The sequence below is a fragment of the Parasteatoda tepidariorum genome, chromosome 11, assembly GCF_982258835.1.
Source record: "Parasteatoda tepidariorum strain Cologne lab strain chromosome 11, Ptep-v5.0, whole genome shotgun sequence".
NCBI lineage: Eukaryota > Metazoa > Arthropoda > Arachnida > Araneae > Theridiidae > Parasteatoda > Parasteatoda tepidariorum.
The window spans coordinates 100530285-100550710 of NC_141765.1; the positions used below are offsets into that span (position 1 = coordinate 100530285).

Here is a 20426-nt window from a genome sequence, read left to right on the forward strand (position 1 = left end):
ATGATAGTTCTTACACAACACATCGTGATATTTTTCAAACGTCAGTGAAGGAATACATCATTTTTTTTTACTGTTATTGCTATGTAAATTCAGCAACCATCGTTTATACAATCGCACAAAACACGTGTGCAGTCCAACATACAAATAAAACTTGGCAAACAGCAGTTTTTCGCTTCCGACCGAGTAAAAAAGTGATAAAACAAAATGTACTGACAAATTCTGCTAAGCCCGAGTTTTCTCGGGATGATATATAATTTGCAATATATCCGAGTTAACTCGGGATAATCAGGGAAGCGGTTAAGCAACGACTTTAGTTATCAGTTAAGTGTTCATGAAATGCCGGTCGAAATCATTCTTAGTTAATTATGGCAGATGAAATATTATAAATTGTTAGAAATTCAATTTATGTAAAGAAAATAATAATTTCTTATTTCCCGTCTCAAAAATCATCCTCAGTTAATCTATGTAAAAATAAAAAACGGCAGTTTCATTTTTTATTTAGGCGTGATAAAAATTTTAATTTATAACTGGATAGAGTCAAGTAACAGATTAATTAAACAGTTTTGCGATTTATCAAAGAGGATTTAGATAAAATAATTTTAAATACTGTAAAAACATCTTAAAAAAAGCAAAATAGTCAGTTTTTAGCATATCGTTAAAAAAATTAAAGAATCTGCTGAGTTTTTTTTTTAAACGTAATTGAGTGTGATTTTGTAATTGTCCGTGATTTTAAAGAATTTCCAGAAGATAGAGCAGGAAAATATATTTTTTGAGAGAAAAATTGTTTGATGATTAATTAATTTAATTTTTTGAAACAAACCCATAAAATGAGGGCATTTTTAAAAAATTGCTTGATCTCTATTTTGTTTTAGAGTGATGTTATAGAATTTACCGGGGCTAAACGTACTAAACATATATCATGCAAAAACAAACATTTATTATTTTAGTTTTTTAGTAAAAGAGAAGTTATTTTTTTATTTTTCCCTTTATTAAATTTTTTCAAAACAAATTCGCAAAGTTACATACTATTTTAGTAGTTCAAAAATTAATCAAACGTAAAATAAAAGTTTATTATAGATTCATTTGGAGAGCTATTGATTTCAATTAATTGAATGTTAAACTTTGAAAGAACTGTATTAAAACTGTTTTTTCATTAAAACCTTTCAAATAAAAATTATGCTTTATTAGTCTTTTGATGCAATATTCTAGAAAACTCTGCCTCTGTCAAATAATTAATTTTAGAAAAGAATCTGTTCATTATGATTTCCAATCTGTAATCTATTATCTCTACTTTTAATAAACTATATTGTCCACAAAAAAAATTTTTTTTGTATAAAAAAGGCAAGTATAAAAAGTTTAGAAAAACATTATAGAAACTTTATTTAGGAACAGTTTTAAGAACATTAAAAAGAAATCTTACAATAAGAAATCTCAATATCTTTAAATTTGACCAAATATGTTGGATTGCTTTATATTAACAGGAAAAAAAAGTCATACCCGGGCAAAGTCAATTAAATCAATTTTCATCATAAGAACTCTCTTGCTTCTGGTTCATTAACTCTTTGCCAAATATCACTGACTCCAAAGAGTTGCATAGTTTTACTAACATCAACTTCAATGGAGTCAGTTATTTAGCCATATCTTTTTTGATGACTCAAAGGATGATACTTCACACACTTATTATAAGGAAAAAGTGCTCTAATACCCAAAACATTTAAAGTAATTTAAAATAATTAAATTTGTGTTTTAACTAAGTCAAAGAGCAAGCTGTAAGATATATTTACGAACTTAAAAATAAATAACTATCAGAGTTAATAGTAATAATAACTAATAATAAAAATCCTTGCTAAAAAATAATTATATGTAGAAATACAATTGCAAGAAGAAATATTTAAAGAGCAAGAAAAAAAGTGCAAGTTCAGTTGCAAAATTACAAGTTTGCAAGGAGAGAATAATTTAATAATTGGATTCATATTGTAAAGAAATTTTATATTACAAGAAACTTTATTTCTAAGCACTAAATTGGCTTATGTAAAGTTTTCGATGTTACCTTTTCTAATGGAAACGAATATTTAGCATATAATAAATCATTTAGGAATGATAATTCTTTGGAAAAGAGTAGTTTCATGCTTAGAACATTAAAAATAATCTGGAAAAAAACTTCATTTTTAGCAACTCACATATTATGAAATTGAATTTCAAGATAAACTGTATTATAAAAAAAAAAAAAAATTGTGAACGGAAATTTAAATATAGTTACTTAAATGAATGATTAATAAGAAAAGCAAAGCTGTAAAATTATAACTTATCCAAAAGAAAATAGTTCATGATAATAATCCAACAGCAAGAAAACATTAAGTCAGAAATCTAATATTTGTAAATTTTTACAATGTTGTTTTTCTTCTTCAAATCAACAGAAAATAAAAAGTATACCCTTCAAAGTTTTCAATATCAGAACATTCTGGCTTCCTTTTCATTAACTAATGACTAAATATCACCAATTCCAAGGAGTTTCACAGTTTACTAATATCAATTCAATGGAGTTAGTTATTTAGCCATATACATATATGGCTAAATGATACTTCATATACTTATCCCAAGGAATGATACCACATGAAACATTTAAACTAATCGGAAATAAAAATGTGATTATGCGCATTGACTAAGCCCAAGAGAAAGCTGAAAGATGGAAAAATATATACATATGCATTAGTATATATACATTTATGAACTTAAATGGTATATATTTTTATAAACTGAAAAAGTCATAGCTGTGTGAGCAAAAAATAATAAATAAAATGAAATAACAAAAAAAGTACTACTCAGTACTTTTAGGTATAGTATAGTAAAAGTACTAAATGAAGAAATGTTTCTACGCAAAAATTAGAGAAGATATTCCAGGAAAAGAAAACTAAGAATAAAACCAAGAAAATATTAAAACCAAGTCTGTAGGCTAAATTTGAAAAAAGAGATCAAGAACGCTAGATTAAGTTCTTAGAAAAATATCTCATGGATTATAGCACAAATAAAAACAAAGAATAGATACTTAGAGTGAACCACACATGTACCAGTAAATTAAGATAGCTGCAAATCCAAATGCATTATGACAATCTTGTATTACAAACTGAAATACATTAGTTTCAAAATAGCAACTCAACAACTACAGGCTCAAAAGAAAACTTTCAGTAGCAAGGAAAACAGCAGGTTAATCATATTATGATTCTTTGAATTTTTAAGATCATTTTAATTAAATTAAGATTAAGGAATAACTGAATTATGGAAATGTCATCATTAATGAAAGTCAGAAAAATATAAGTACAATTTGCAAATTCTAGCACAGGGCAATATAATTTAAGAAAGAAAAATGTAATAATTCCTTGCAGATGCCAGAATTTTTTTTTACAAGAAGCTAGGAAAACTGCAGGTTCAAAGACTATATTGCAATTTCATTTTTATCTCAAGGCCACAAGCTATCAATTGAAATCAACTAACACCTTAACCATGGAATTTATAATAGGTAGAAAAATATGAAATATAAAAGTTCCAGGCAAATGCTAGAAAGAAATTATGAAAGCAAAGAGAACTTCAGATCAACAGATCATACTACAATTTCTTCATCTGTAGATAATACCAGCTGTAAATTAAAATCAATAAATAATTGAAGCAAAAATTTAAGAAAAGCAAAAAATATTAAATATAAAAATTCCAGGCAAATAATCAAAAAACCACATAGAATTTATTCTTCACCTTCAAAGACCACAAGCTATAAAATTAAAATCAATAAGTACTTCAAACATGAAATGTATGAATGGCAATAATATATGCATGTATATATATATATTAAAGTTCCAGGCAAATTTATAAAAAATTATTCTATATTTACAAAATTTTTCCTATGTTAGAAGCACAATGAACATGAAAAGAATAAAATTTATATGTGTGAATAAAATTATGAGTGAATAATTAAGTGTGAGAAAATGTTTAGTTTTGAATAATAAATTAAGAAAAAGATTTAGATAATAAAATAACATAAAAAGATTAAAGCTTTTTATGTTGCAGCCCACTTTCCTGAAACATTTGTATAACCATCTAAAAATGTATAAAAAATTATTCTCTATTTACAATACTTTCCCTATGTTAGACGCACAATTAACATGAAAAGAATACAATTTATAATCTTAATATACAAGCTATATATAATTTTTTTATTTTATTTCCAATGGCCAAGGTTACAAAAGACCACTCACCACAATGGAGGAACAACAAAATAAACAAACACAAAACAAACGTGGCAAGAAAAGTCCATGACCCCAATAAGTCTCTTGCGCGCCAGTAACAGTCACACAAAGAGATATCCCCCAGTGCCGGGCAAAGACGAACGTGGTTTGCATCCATCTCTGCTTGAAGGTCACAAAGCGTACAGAAAGGCTCTTGAGCAACATGAATTTGATGGAGATGTTAGAGGAGGCAGTTGCGTCCGGTAGTCAGTCGAAACTCACCAACTGCCCTACGTTTCGGCCACGTAGGAAGATTTCTGAGATTATTCCATCAGATCTTACCAGAATTTTTCTCTTATTGGTTTAAAGTGAGAGCCATCATCTTTTTCTTGGTTAGGCGCTTGGCATTAGTGAGAGGGACAGCTTTCTTTGATGTCTGTACTAGCCAAAGTTATAGATCATTTAGCCACAAAGCGTTACTAGGGTGCACCAGTAGGAGGTAGATCTATGCTGCACCCCTATATATAAAAATAAGAATTATATATAAAAATATATAAAATAAGAAAAAAATTAACACACAATTATCTGCAGATAAATCTTTGTACGCTTACTTTTCAATTAAATGAATTTTTTTAAAAAAGATTTTAATAGTTTATATTTACTCTCTGTCAGTTCAAAGTCATTTGTTTATTTTTCATGATAATAGTCTTTTTACTAATAAATACCTTTCTTAATCCATACAACTTTCAATTTTTTCACTTAAAATTATAAATTTCCCCTTGGACTTAAAAATGCAAACATTCAAAGACATGAAATATAAAAATAGAAAGAAAAAAAAATCAATCTAAAATTAGAGACTGTAAGAAGAAAAGATTAGATATTATAAAAAAGAGAGAACAGGTTGCATAACAAGTAAGCTGTAGCAACACTACAGGTAGTCTGTAAAACCAAGGCCAAATATTAAATAATGCATTCCCAAAACATTTACAATAAGTTAAAAAGCTTAAGAGCTGAGAATAGATTTTTTGGAAAAATACTTGATAAAGTAAATAAAAAACTAATAAACCCCAGTAATTTTTATTAAAATCTTTTAGATTTAAAACTAATAACAATATAAAACTGCAATAAATCTTAAAAAAATATTTTTATCCTTCGAAATTTTTTTATTGTAAAATATGCCTTTACAATTTAGGAAATTTTCTGCAAAATTCATGACGTATGAGCATTTTCAGGGAAATGACATAAATATTATTAAAATATCTAAAGCAGAATAGTTATATAAATGTAAAAAGCAAACTGGTATTGTAAATAGGAAATTATAATTAGAGAAGATGAAAAATAAGGTTAAGTAAACAACAATAATAATAATAATAAGGCCCAGTTTAAAATCAGGAAAATACTGTAGAATGGATTAAATTGAAATTAAACAAACCTTTACATGACAAAAATTTACATTAAATACAATTATATTTACATCAACCAACACTGAGCAGGGTGGTCACTTCAATCCAGTTTTAAATTTCCCTGAATTTTTTCAGGTTTTTTCATTTAAACATATTAAAATTTCCAGGTCGTCATGTTTTTTTTCTCATAAAGTGTAGGATAGGTACAAGAAAAATATCCATATTATGAAATATTTTATTTAAAATGTTATATTTTTAATATATCACCGAGAAAAAATAATCGTACTAAATTAATTCGTAAGTAAGATATTGTTTCCTATAATTTGAACTTAGTAAGATATTGTTTTTTATTTTTTAATGTTTGGATAAATTTCTAAAAAATTAAGACAGATGTGGAGAAAATATCTTTAACTAGTAGAATACATTGTTTTTATTGAATAAAAAATGTTTTAATATAATACATTAAGTAGGTACCAAATGTGAAATAAAGAGTGTTAAAAAAAAAAAAAAACCTTGAATAAGTATTGTTTAATATATTTTCATTAAGCAAGAGAAAAGGATTCTAAGCAATTATACCTCAAAAAAATTTTTATTTTTACAGTGGCTTCCAAAAGTGTTCGCACACTTATGACTTTTATTGAAATATGGCTCTTTTCACTAATTAAAATGAATATTTCAGAATGGGTATTTAATAAAGAGATGTATAATCTATTCTTAGCAAAACTTCATGGAATATTTTAAAAACAAAGCAAAAGTTTATTTTTAAGAACTCAATAAAAAAAGTAACAAAAATTTTACATTGTACACTTAAATGCTTTAGGATTTCAGAATTAAAATTATTGTCTATCACTTTAATTTGTTTTATTTAATTATTTTCATTTAATTTTCATTTATTTATTTATTTGCAATTTAGTATCAAACTTTTGTTAGAAAAATTATATTTTAATTTTTGCTGGCTAACTCCATAATATTTTCTTTTACCCATTTATAAGTTGCTGATAGTCATAATTATATAACTGACAGCCTTTGAAAGATGATTATTTGTCATCATAAGAGGTAAATCAGTAATGAATATTGCTAAATTAGTCTATTTTGTCCCATTCCATTGTGCAATATGAGGTAAAATGCTTGAAAGAGGTACTTCATATCAGCGTGACCTGAGATTAAAATTATAAAATTTGCGAAAAAATTCATAAATTCAGATTTGAAAGTTGTAAAAATTTCTGCAAAATTTAAAGAAAATATTCTACTTAAATTTCATTTTCGATGAGGCTATACTTTGCAAATTCAATGATAAATAGATTCCTAACGTAGTAATAATGTTTAATCGGAATGGAAACAAACTTAATACATTGGGTTTTGATGTGCATTATAAAGCAGAGAGGAACTTTATCCAAAACAGTTGGAACAGTTAAGCATGGTGGTGGTGTCTTTGCATGTTGGTGCAGATCATAAGGATAAGGTAATTAGTCATTTATTGATGGCATAATGAATAAACCTGTTCATTTAAATATTTTAAAATATAATTTACAATTATGAGCCAAAAATTTGGTTATTGTAACTTTGTTTTATATTAAAATTGCTACTGGTAAATTTAATTGGTAAATATTCTAATTATACTAAAAATTAGAATATTTACCAATAGGCAGAGTTTTTTTTAAAGTGTATGACGACTTTCTTAAAAATTAACTTTTGCTTTGTTTTTAAAATATTCCACGCAGTTTTGCCAAGAATAGAGTATATTTTTTATTGACATATATATATATATATATATATATATATATATATATATATATATATATATATCCATTCTGAAATATTCATTTTAATTAATAGACAGAGCCCTATTTCATTGAAAGTCATTAGTGTATGAACTTTTTTGAGAGATACTATATTTATATTTCAATAAAAAGCTATTTTGTACTTTATTTTATCTAAACAGTGCTCTTTATAAAATTCATTGATCATATTTTAATTAAATCAGTATCTAAAGTTAAATCAATGTATAGATAATGCAGTTTGTTTGGAATTAGCATTATTATAAGAGATAGTCAGAATACAAAAATGAATGTTGCAAATCCAGAATTGTCAAATTTCTTCTTGCACACTCTATAAAAAAAGATAAAATTCTTTAAATCTTATTCATTTCGCTTTCTTATTTGAAATAAAAATATTTAAAGAATTCTGATCTAACCACATAGTTTTTTAGTTTAAATTAGTTTATTGTTTTTACAACTAGAAACCTGTCCCTAACAAAGTATCATTCTCCTTCTTTCCAAGAAATACACACGTAGAGCCCAAGCAAAATATTTGCCGAATGCGATAAATTGTAAATTCAGCGAAAGAAATAGTGTTTTGGCTAACAATTTTTCTATAGTTAAGAAAAATATATATTCTCATTGAACATGAAAATTACATAAATATGAGTTTTTTTTTAATAAATCTTGATTATTTTATTCAATTACAGTAATTTCTTATGGATATGTCATATAACTAATTAGAATTATATTAATTTCAGATAATTTAAGCAACAAAAAAGTAAAGGAAAAAAAATATAGATCACATGTCTGTTGCTGTATTAAGCAATATCATGCGACAGAACTCTTTCCTTCGATTAACACTTTTTATATTTTGACCTTAAATGTTTGGCTCATTTATTGGCCTGCACATGAATAAAATCCTTTGAGATTTTATGTTAATACATCGTTTAAATTATTTCTTATACATTTCTCAGTCATTGCCAGCTTTTTAAGGTTGGTTGGTTGGTGTCGTATCCTCTATAGAATCATATTTCATGGTGTGCTTGAATAGTTTTTGTTATTTCTATGGCATTAAAAGAATACAAATCCTCTTCTGTGGGGTAGTTTAAGAGGTGAAGGCCTGCAGCGACTGCAGGGCAGTTAAAAACATGATATGGTGTCAGTTCCACATTAAGACAGTTGCCACAGTTTTGATATTTTCTAGTCTTATCTGTAGAAATTTTCATGTTTTTATGATGTTTTGTTCTTAGTCTGATGAGAGTTGTGGCTGTCTTCCTATCGATGTCAAGATTAGTTATTTGATCGTGGGCTTTGATTTTTAAAGGGGTGAATAGTCTTGACTTTGCATAAGCATTTGCATCTGCCAACGTGGTTGGGATTGAGTTTTGATTTAGATCTCTGGCATTTTTAGCCAAGGAATCAGCTATTTCATTGAACTCTAGGTTCACATGGGCGGGAATCCACTGCAAGAAGCAATTTTTCCGGAGACGCTGAAGTTGTCCAAGTTGTTCTATGATGCTTTTTAAGGTAAAAGGAGAAATAGTTTCAGAAATATCTCTAGATTGCAAACAACATTTACAAATGTTCAACATTTTAATTACTACACATTTCGTATTTTGAATCAAAAATCAAATATTTACCATATGCAGTAGAGAACTAATTAACCGGGATGCTCGGTACCATCATTATCCCCGATGTCTGAATTTCCCGGTTTTCTGGATCAGCCAAAAGTGCCGTTAATCAATGTTTTATCAAACCCAAATTACAAGAAAAAAGTGAAACAAGAAAAAAACGAAAAGATCTCCTAAATTAAAAAAAAAAATGGTAGAAAAACAACATTTAAAAGGATAAAAACATTTGCAAGTTCAGACAAGAAAAACAAGTTTAAAAAATACAAAATTCACATATTTATTTTTTGATAATAATTAAAATCCCCAAATGAACTAATATAAAACAAAACCAATAATTAAAAGAAGCAATATATTCCATACTTAATTATATGGGGAGGAAACGATGAAAAGAAAACTTATTAATCTAAATAAAAAACAACACTTGAAAATTATTGAACGGAAACAACATTAAAACATAAATATTAAAACCTGGAACAAGGCAGGATATTATAGGATCAACGGAATTAAAAAAACAAAAAAAAAACTTAATGATAAAATTTATGAATAAAAATAATTAATTTATTGAGTACAAAATTTATCTTGAAAAAAACCCAAATGTAGTAGAATCAGGAAACCAGAATCAAAATTAAAAAAAAGAAAACTGCTATCTACTTCATAAAATAATCGTCTGCTTTTATTAACAAATAATTATATGCTTAAATTAATGAACAATCTTCTTTTATTTTATTTTTTATAAAAAGACTATTTTTAACGAAAGCAGATGTGATTCCACATTAAGAAACAAACTTGCTAATGATACAGCATTTCTAAAAAATCAGAATTTATTAAAAAAAACAACATTGTTTTGCTAATCGATGTCAAATAGATGAATGTAACTGGTGATTATAAAACGTTTTGTTCGTAATCAATAATGCATTATCTGAAATAATAAAACAATTCATCACAATAAATAAAGGATAACTGAGTAACTAAAGTGAATTTAAAATAAATCTCACACGTCAATACTCTTAACCAGAAGTTTCAAGTTCCTTAACATATTTATCGTTAACATATTTTGCATGTGCAATGCATATTCCCCACCCCCTCATAAACTAAAGAAAAAACCAAAACAGCATGCCACTTGTTTGATTGACGGTCGCTTATCAGAAAAACAACTGACACACAGGAGAAAATAAAAAATTTGTCCTTTCCCTGTCCCATCTCGATCTAATGATCTTCAAGGTCAGGGGAAGAATTGAAGTTTCTCTGGGCAAACAAGGAGAAAAATTCCCCCCTTTCCCTGTACTAACTTCAAGGATGAGTCAAATTTCTGCTATTTTTAATAATCGTTATACTACAAAATAGCAGGAAAACCAAGAAAAATTCCTCCTGGTTTCCTGGTTACCGGAAAAATGGTTCTCTACTGTACTTCAAAATAGCAGGAAAACCAAGCAAAATTCTTCCCCATTTTCTCATTTCCCAGATAAATGGTTCTCTACTGTAGCTGGTACTTAAAAGAACCTTTTATAATTAAAATATGTAATAAGAGGCTAAAATGAAATTGAGAAAATTAGAATTTATGCAACAATTGAAACGATTTATTGTCAAACATTGCTGTTAGTGATTGCAAGAAAACGTGCAATTGATTGGCTTTGCCGAGAAATAATCCACTGATTTCATTGAATGAGAGTAAAAAAGCTAGTGCTATATAAAATCTTTTGTTATTAAGTTATAACCAAGTAATTTCCGGAGAATTTTATTAGGTTAAAAATACTAAAACATTTTGTCAAAAAAGAAATATCCCAAAAGCATAGGAACAAACTAGAACATCAAATGGATTCAGACCACAGACTAGAAGGGTAAAAAATTCTACTTTTATTATCAGAAGCAAATATCCTAACCTCTTTCCCTACAATCATTGCCCATTCTAAACTGTACAGTCCTATATTCTCCAAAGAGGTCAAAGGTTTATTCACTCATTTAGCAGCCATGGGAGTTTCATGTGGTATTCTAGTTTAACAGGGTTATAATGGAGCAAATTTTGATACAAGTAAAGTATTGCTAAGTTGATGATATTCCAACTGTTTGGCAATAAATGTCCATCTAAAAAAAGGGGGTATAACCGATGGTAAAACTAATTTAAATTGAAAAAAAAAATTCCTGCTTTTCTTTAAAATTCCCTGATTTTTCAAGGCTTTTACCCAAATTTCCCTGATTTTTTCAGGTTTTCACCAGTATAAAAAAAATTCCCTGATAATTCCAGGTGGGTAGCCACCCTGATATAGCAATACAAAAGTATGAAAGAATCATTCAAAAGTTTCATGCAACAGAAAATAAGAAATTTTTTTTCTGTTGCATGAAATATATAACAGGGTGCATAGACAAATCTTTCAACAAAAAATAAGCACATTTTAAGTATTTTTTAAGCACTAAAAGAATATTAAGCACTATATACATTAACAAAATGCAAAATAATTTAAAGAGACTTTACATGATCATGATAAAATAACTAAGTTTCTGACAAAAAACAACAACAACTCTTTTCTTGATTATATAAACCACCATAAAAAGATGGAGAGATTTTTCGGTTCGATTTCAGGCGGTGGAAAATGAAGCCTGCACTTGGGAATCTTTTGCCAATTGCAGCAGAGTTGTACATAAGAGTGCAAGAATCTCACAGAACCCAGCTCAATATACGCAAATGCTGACCCGCAAGTATTTCAGCAAACATGAAAAATGATTGTCGCCTTCATACGCTACGGACTGAGGGTACGCCGAAATGCATTATGTTAGATTGAATTGTGGAAACATTGAATAGAACAATGTGGAAACCACGCTTTTGCATACGTGGCGGAAATCGAGATGGTAAATAAAAAAAAATCTCATTTTCGAAAAGGGAAAATTAAGCACTTTTTAAAAACATCCATTGAAAAAAAGCACTTTTAAAAAACAAAAATCGAAAGTAAGCACATTTAAGGACTTTTTAAAAACGCTACACACCATGTATAACGTATCTCATGTTTTAAACAACATTTTTAAATTTGCACATTTCAACAAAAAATAGACTAAAAAGGTTGTCTATAGAAAAGCTGTATTCGATACAAAAGTATCGAAGAATCCTTCAAAAATTTCATGCAATGGAAAATAAGAAAATTTCTCTCAAGTGTTATTAATGAAATTAAATATAAACAATTCCGTTTTGTGGTATTTGTACTTTAGACAAAAATGTTACAAAACAGAATATAACCACTATGAAGCATTTGTTTTTGATAGACTAAAATTCAACTCTCATAGCACAATAATTGAAAAGCCTCTATATAAAAAAAGATCATTCTAGGATTAATTCAAACATCAAACTTAATTTGAAAAGTTTGTTTCTGAGATTGAATTTTGCTATCCCTCATTGCAAAATAAAACCTTAGCTGCTCTATAAAACTCACATGAAGTTTTTAATATAACTTTTACATGTTTGTAGTATGAAGCATTAGGGAATAAATACATTAATTAACAACTGCTATGATAAAACAACCAAAAAATAAAACCTATACAGATAAAATGTGCAATTAGAAAACAATTTAAATGTTACCTGCAATAAGATTTTGTTGTTCTTCATGGCAAGACATCTTGTATTGCTCATAAATGTAGTAGTTCGGAATTTTAATAAACCTAAAAGAAAAAAAATTTAAACATTTATTTTTTGAATGTAATTTTTTTTAACGAAATATAATGAATCATAGAAGAATTTAAATTTCATACTAGTTTTAAATAAATATAACTTAATAGAGATTAAAATAATTTAAAATTAACATATAAATAAAGAAGAAATGTTGTTGTTTCAAGTTTCTAGATTCAGTAAGAAATAAATTATGCTTCTTTCAACCGAAGTGGAAAAAACAGTTTTTAATTGCAATGAAATTTAAATAATAGTATTAATTTCCAAGCTGTTTAATACATCAATATAATAAAAAAGCAACACTTAGGAATAAAAAAAAATTGAATGCATTTCTAAAGAAATTAAAATGATTGTAGAGTTTTAATATTTTACTTAAAAGTTAGAAATGAAATATAAATTTTTATATTTTTTAAAAAGGCAGTTATTATGATATTTCAACAGTTTATGCCATAAACTGCTAAAATATCATAATCAATTTTTTTAATGCTTTTCAATTATACTACTGCATATTACTGCAAATAACAAAAGTTATTCACAATTACAAATTAAATACCATTCTTATTCTTGTAATTGAATGTTGTTTAGTATGCAACTAAATCTAAATGATTCATGTATTTTAAAATTCTGCAGAAAACTAAAATAAATAAATTGAAAATAGTTATTTTCTTTATTCATTTCATCCACTTTTTCATTTTTTTTTTTATGAAAGTTTTTCCCACTTTCTTTTAGTGAAAGGCTGTTTCTGGACAAAATGAATGGGACACAAATTTGAAAGTCAACATTAAGACATAGATTCCAACATGGATAGAAAAAAATCCAGTAGATTTTACAAAATGATACAAACTTCATGATAATTGTTGCATAATGAACTAAATATTTTACACATAGGGAATTTTAAGAATTTTTATAGTAATCAAAATAGAAAAAATTTCAATACTTTACAGTTATGATTTCACATTAAATGAACATGAACACTTATTCTGTTTACTCATAATTTTAAAAAAGGGATTTCAAAGATATAAGATATTATTAATCTTTAAATATATTATAACTTTATATATTATAACTTTACATAATATAACTTTTAATTTTATACTTTACTATTATACTATTATATGATACTATTATATATTTTATATATATATTATATATTATTATATTATACTATTATATATAGTTACTATTACAACTTTAAAAGATATAAATTTGATACAACTATTTTGTAATTAAGTCTGTCATAACATATTCACATTAAATTCTTTCTATTTTTTTATTTTAATATCTCTTAGACCTGCTGCTGCGTGAAAAAAAGACTATTTATTAGTAATACCTTCATCTTACTTTCAAATGGAATTTAAAAACAAGCTTCCCTCTTAGAATAACAGCTTCGTATTAACATCAACATTGTATTTTTAAGTTTTTATGGCTGGTCAATCAAAAATTATTGTACGCTCTTACTTTTAATTTTTATTTTGTGTAGAGTCTGGCAGTTTAATCAAGAGTAACAGGCAAGAAGTAAACTTTTATATATTTAAAAAATTATTTGTTTACTTTCAGATAAGTAAATCTGTCATTACTCACTAGGCTATATAGTTAAATAAGTATTTTTTTATATCCTTATTCATTTGATTTAATGTTATTTTGTTATACATAGTGAATAACAACAGTATTTCTATCTGCTGTCTGAAGTTCACATACACACAAATGATAAGATTATCTTAAAATTCATTTCATTATTCTGTGCAAGAAGAAAGAGAGAAACAATTTTGGAACAGCCTAATATTTATTATATTACCATCTAGATTAATTTAGCCAGTAGTAGAAATGATCAAGAACCAAATTAGGGTACATAGTTTAAATTAACGTAAGTTATGTTAGTACTATGTTAAATCCAATAGAGTTGACAGTTAAGCAATATACTCTTTTGGTCTTATGTTACAAATTAATAACTTACAATTCTTTGTTCGCAGTTTATATAATCTATACAGGGATAGTATTTTGCTTCTGGGTCAATTTTTATTGACATTTCTCCTCAATATACATCTTTCATATTGAGTAATAAAGAAGAAAAGAGTTTAAGAGAGAGTAAAATAGATTTTAAAAAAACCTTTAGGCATTGCAAGTACAGTAGGAAACCGATTATCCGGAACGATCGGGACCATCGCTATTCCGGATAACTGATTTTTCCGGTTTTCTGAATCGCTACAAAAAGTCGTTTTTTTTTATTGTTAAACCCAACTGAAAAAAAAAATATTTAGAAATAATCTTGAAAAAACGAAGTAATACACTAATAATTATTTCCAAAATGATGCTAGGGTAAACATCTTTCAAAAAAGAAAGAAAAATCCTAAAATCTTATGAGGAAAAAAAAAAAAAAATTTTAAAAAATAGCGTGAAAATTTATCGAATTTCGTTCCGGTTTTCTGATTTCCGGATAACGGGTTCTGTACTGTACTCAATAAGTCAAAAGTTGTTTACAAGTAGCTTAAAAAAAGGATAATAATAAAATTTATCACCATATATATTTATCATTTGAAAGGAACACATATTTTCCATACTTGGTTTCAAAAGAAGTTGGGGACTAGATGGACTTTTTGAATCTTCCAAAATCTGTTTCACTAGCGTTTTTTTAAATAAGTTTTGTCAATATGGGTCCTCGAATTATGAACTGAAAAAATAGAGAATAAAAAAATTATAGGCATTCAAAATAATAAATGTTTGATTAAAAAATTGGTATTTCTATTTTTTTGTAAGTGTTTAATTTCTTGTAATTATCATTATCACTTAAATGATCATTTCAATCAAGTCAATAGGATATGATAGTTTTTCTTTACAGGAAAAATGTTCCCTAAATAATATACTGCGAAAAACTATGACTAGCGGGGCTATTTTTGGACAAAAGTGTTCAAGTATATTGACTAATGTTGATATGGATAGCAATATAATCAATCGTCAGTTTATTTAATACAAAAATAGAAAAAAAAAGTTTTGTCATGCAAAATATACCTAAACATATAAGTAAGTTATAAAAGAATATTAAAGATTTAAAAGGTATCAAAAATAAACTGAAATATATAAAAATTTAAATATAAAAAAATTATGTTACTTTAAATCAGTAAAAAGTAAGCAACTATTTATTGGTTATAACAAATAATAATAATATCATTTGAAGAAAAGTAATTTAGCCGAGAGTATCTCATTAAAAGATTAAAAAATATATGTATTAAAAAAAAATTAACAGAAAGTAGGTAGCGGATTGACAAAAATTTTAAATGTTATATAGTTAAACAATTGCAAATTTTTACAATTTAAAAATCTCTCTTTTCTATGTTTAAATAAAAGTTCATTTAAGTAAAAACTGCTAATGTGTTGATATTACACATTAGAAAAATTGAATAATATTACTGGAAAACAACTATAATAATTTTTATTTTCTTTTAAGATTTATAACAACAGCTGGTTCAGTTAAGTTTACATGGAGAATATGAAGTATTTACCAGATTTGTAAATGACACATATCTTTATATGCTGTAAGATAAAATAAAAATTATTTTGGGTTTTGAACTGTTTTTAATGCTATTTGTCAAGCAATTGCACAGGGAAACAAAATAACTTCTAATGATGAAAATTAAAAAATAATCTTTTGTTCAAAAAAAGAAAAGAAAACAAGTTTTTAAATACAAAAAGTAAATTTTAAATTAAAATAAATAAAAAGGTCAGTAAGAAAAAGAATTATAATTATGAATCATTTTTAAAAACTATCTTCATTCGATTCTACCTTCAGATGATGAGCATATTTCTGAAACAAAATAATTATCAGAAAACACTTGAGATGGTAAGATAGACATATATAGTACTTTAATCTTTATATATGTATAGTATCTTTATATTTGTACAGTTAATATGCTTTAAATCTTTATATACAAAAAAATATAACATTAAAAAATATCATAAGTTGCTCTATCCACAAGATAGAGGATATAAGTATGTAAATTTAAATTTCTTTAAATATGGTTGAAATATAGCATATTAACTGTAAAGTGCATACTATTCCATATTTCAATGAAATTTTTGTCATCAACTTGTTTATTTCAATTTATAAAGAGACACTATATCTGTGTGAAAAAGACTGTGTCAAAAATCTTTATGTTTCATGGTCTTGTACAACTGAGGAAATTATTCAGCAAAACTCTGAACTTATATCAATAATCTTAATTATTGAGTGTTTGCTTGCAGAAAAGTGTTTATTAATCTTCATTACAAAAGGTAAATTTATTTCATTTTACTCTTATAGTTACACCTGCAACAAAAAGTTACATTTATACCTTAACAGAAAAATTTAAATTAAGCATGACCAAGTTATGAAATTTTGTATTCAAAAATAGCTTATTAAGATACAGTGAATTACTGACACAAAAAAATTATTTTATATTTTAATAATAGTTAAGTATTGGGGGTGTGACATGTGCCTGGGCTCTTGTTAAATACATTTTCTTGTGCAGAAGAATAAATAGAAATGAATAATCATAAAATATTAAAGAAAATCCTGTAAGTAGGCAGAATATTTACAAAAAGAGATGGACAAAAGCAAGAAGAAAAGCAAAAACAGTGAATGACCGAAATCAGGAGAATGTCGGTTTTCATTGGTGGATACCAACGATCGCTACGGAGATGTTATATTTCTGGTCCCATTTATGTTGAGATGGAAATTTCGGTGTAGGTTGGAAGTTTATGGAATACTTGACCTACTGAAATCAGGGGATGATGAAAATAACACTTAAAAATGAAAACTGGAATATATACTCAGGAGGAGAAAAGTGCTTTGCCCTCTGCACCAAGTGCTCTTTGGCCCAGGCATCCCCTGAACATCTACTGGACTGCCTCGGTCTTTTAAAACAAGACCTTATTGAAAGACCCTTACTTGTTTTAAACTTTTTGAAGGTGAACAATCTCATGGACCTTGTCTAGCTAGGCTAGAAATGGGGATTTGAAAGTAGAAGAAGAAGGAACAAAAAATTAAATATACACTTATGTATAGTTAAATATTAAAGCAAAATTATTATTCAAAACAATTTTAAACATACAGTTATACTTCAAAAATATATTTTCAATACTCATGTTCTTAAATCTTATGTTGATGTAAAATTAGCTGAGCATTGTCATCACCTGGACAGGCTGAGCATTGTCATTCCTTTCGTGAATTTGAGAAAACTTTATCAGTAACAAACATAATTTGCAAAATCATTTCATTTACCAAATATTTTTCTTATTGTCATTAATACTTTTCCACATAATTTTAAAAGATTAAGTCTTTGATTTATTTTGATATATAATTCTATCAATAAAAATAAATTTAACTAATTTTCCAAAATTAGTTGAATGAATTTTTCAAGTATTATAGAGGTATTTAAAAAAATATTTTACATGCTCGTTCAGTGCTTCATAAGGCCTCATTGACATGTACGTTTAGAAACCTCATCAAAAGTGAAATTAAAACATGTATACAACACACACCGGGGTTGCAAATTGATATTTAAATGAGTAAAAAATGCTATCAAATCTGAGAAACTACACAAAGGAAGGTGCGAGTAATAAACACCATAACAGGTCTAATTTGAGGCTGAAATTTGCAGGTTTCCTTTAAACAATCATCTTTCAACTCCTTTCAGATTCCTCCTGTAATCAAACCAGTTTTGCTGTTTATTACAAAAATTGAAAAAAGAAAGATTACTAAAGGTTCCGAGACCCATACTCATCTGGGACATGAATTGTATAGTTGCAGTCAAATCTCACTTTTTGGGAACTGATGATTTGAAATATAGATTTTTTTAAAATTTGAAATACAATGAAAAAAATATGACCATGTTTAAAAATATTATTACAATGAAAAATTAATAAAAATACTGTGAAAAGAATTTAAAATTTTTTTTTTATCATAACACAACTAACTTTATGAACAGAATAAAAAACAAACTTTTAAGACATACAGATATAAACAATAAAAAAAAATATTTTTTAGAAGAAAAATATTGGATTATTTTCTTTCCTTAAAAAAAAACTATTATTTGAACTGAATTATATCAAGAAATAATTAATAAAGATACATTGAAAGTTTTTTTAACGGATAAAAGTTATACTTATTAACTTCACTGCATCTTAATAAATAATTTATTGAATGCATTAAATAAATTTTACAGTTAGATAAAATAAAGTATTGAATTAATCTTTAATATAAAGTAAGATGAATTAGCATCAGTTAAGACCAGTTAAAAAAAATTTTAAAATTTAAAAAAAATAATATTTAAAACACTAAAACAAATAATATGCTTAACAGCATTTCTAGTTAATTGATCTGATTTTATAAATATTTATATGAATTACTAAAAATGTTTACAGCAGGTAATGTATATTTCACATTAATTATGTAGTATACAAAACAAGTTCTAATTCTGTAATATTAGAAGAAAAAATTTATCACAGAATTAAAAACTTAGAAAAGAAAATAATTAGTTCTCATATTTATCAAGAATCCAACTAGTTCTTATAATTACTGTTGTTTAAATCTATGTTGCAAATTGAATGATAAAAATGTAAATAAAAATGCATAGTAAATAATTGGTATAAGAGAGAGTTCTGAGCACAGGTTTTCTATGCTTAGATTAGGAATGAAAATTTACCTTTTAGAAAGAAAAGACTCAGAAACAATCTTAAGGCTATGAAAAGGTGGTGGAATTTTAGTTGAATCATTCTAAAAAACAATTCGTTTTGCATCCTACATCTTCATCATACTGAAAATTGAAAATATTTCTGAATAATTTATGTTAATTAAAATTAAGTTATTTAAAAACAAGCATTAGTTTCAGATATTAAAGAATAAATAGGTACTTTTAGTATCAAGCACTTCTGATATGTTTCTTCTTCTTAAAGATAATGAAAATCTGACACATTGTTATACTTGAAAAAAAAAGAGAGATAATTCTTGTAAAATCATTCAAGTGAAACCAAGCATAATTAAGTATCAAGATTAAATTAGCCAGTGGTCAAAATGAACCAAACTAGGGTCCACAGTTTAAATAACATAAGTTATGTTAGTACTATCCGGTGTGGCAGAATTTTTTTCAGGTTTTCTGAGACATACCTCTTTAATACTAATATGATATTTAACAATATCATATAGATATTTAACAACAACAAATATACAAGATATTTAACAATAACAAATGTACAGACTTCAAAAAAAAAAAATAACTGTAACTTCAAAAAAGTTAAATTAATTAAATATATATATGAAAATTGGAGCAAATAAAATAATTTTTTTAATTGAATATGTGATTTTTCTCATTCTAATATTATAAGCGATATTCTAGCCCTTTGTAGAAAGATAACACACTAATATTTCCTTTTTCGCACTTTATAATTCATAATCGCATTAAAAAAATAAAATCTGAAGCAGTAACTGCCAATAAAAAAGATAGACGACGAAATCATGCGAATCGGACTCTTCAAAAAGGGGTTACTAAACGCGTGTTTTCATTTTGAGATTTAGTTGTTGGGACGGATTTTAAAAACTATATGTGGAAATCAATAGTAATAACTGCATGAAAAATTGGAATGAACATTTTCACAGAAAAGAAAATCAAAATTTTTACTTCATCATTCTTTATCTTTCATTATTCTCCAATTAGAATAGAAAAATCACAAGTATTTTTTTCCCCACTCCGAAATGGGAGAAAGGCATCTTTTGAATATAATTCTGAAGAAAA

The 20426-nt window shown here is 26.3% G+C and overlaps 1 protein-coding gene across 5 annotated transcripts in view; it reads right to left on the bottom strand.

Annotated features, from left to right (window-relative positions):
* Window positions 1–4191: 4191 nt before the first annotated feature.
* LOC147802022 (uncharacterized) overlaps window positions 4192–20426 on the bottom strand; it is an 80505-nt gene continuing 64270 nt past the window's right edge. For 4 of the 5 annotated variants that reach the window (XR_015430534.1, XR_015430535.1, XM_087155356.1 and 1 more), the window contains 5 exons: window positions 19341–19451; window positions 15222–15331; window positions 12577–12656; window positions 9021–9184; window positions 4192–4735 (listed from right to left, as the gene is read on the bottom strand). The gene's annotated coding sequence lies outside the window, so the exon portion shown is untranslated. Of the gene's footprint in view, window positions 4736–9020; window positions 9185–12576; window positions 12657–15179; window positions 15332–16160; window positions 16192–19340; window positions 19452–20426 lie in introns of all 5 variants that reach the window. The other variant, XM_087155355.1, reaches the window with a different exon arrangement.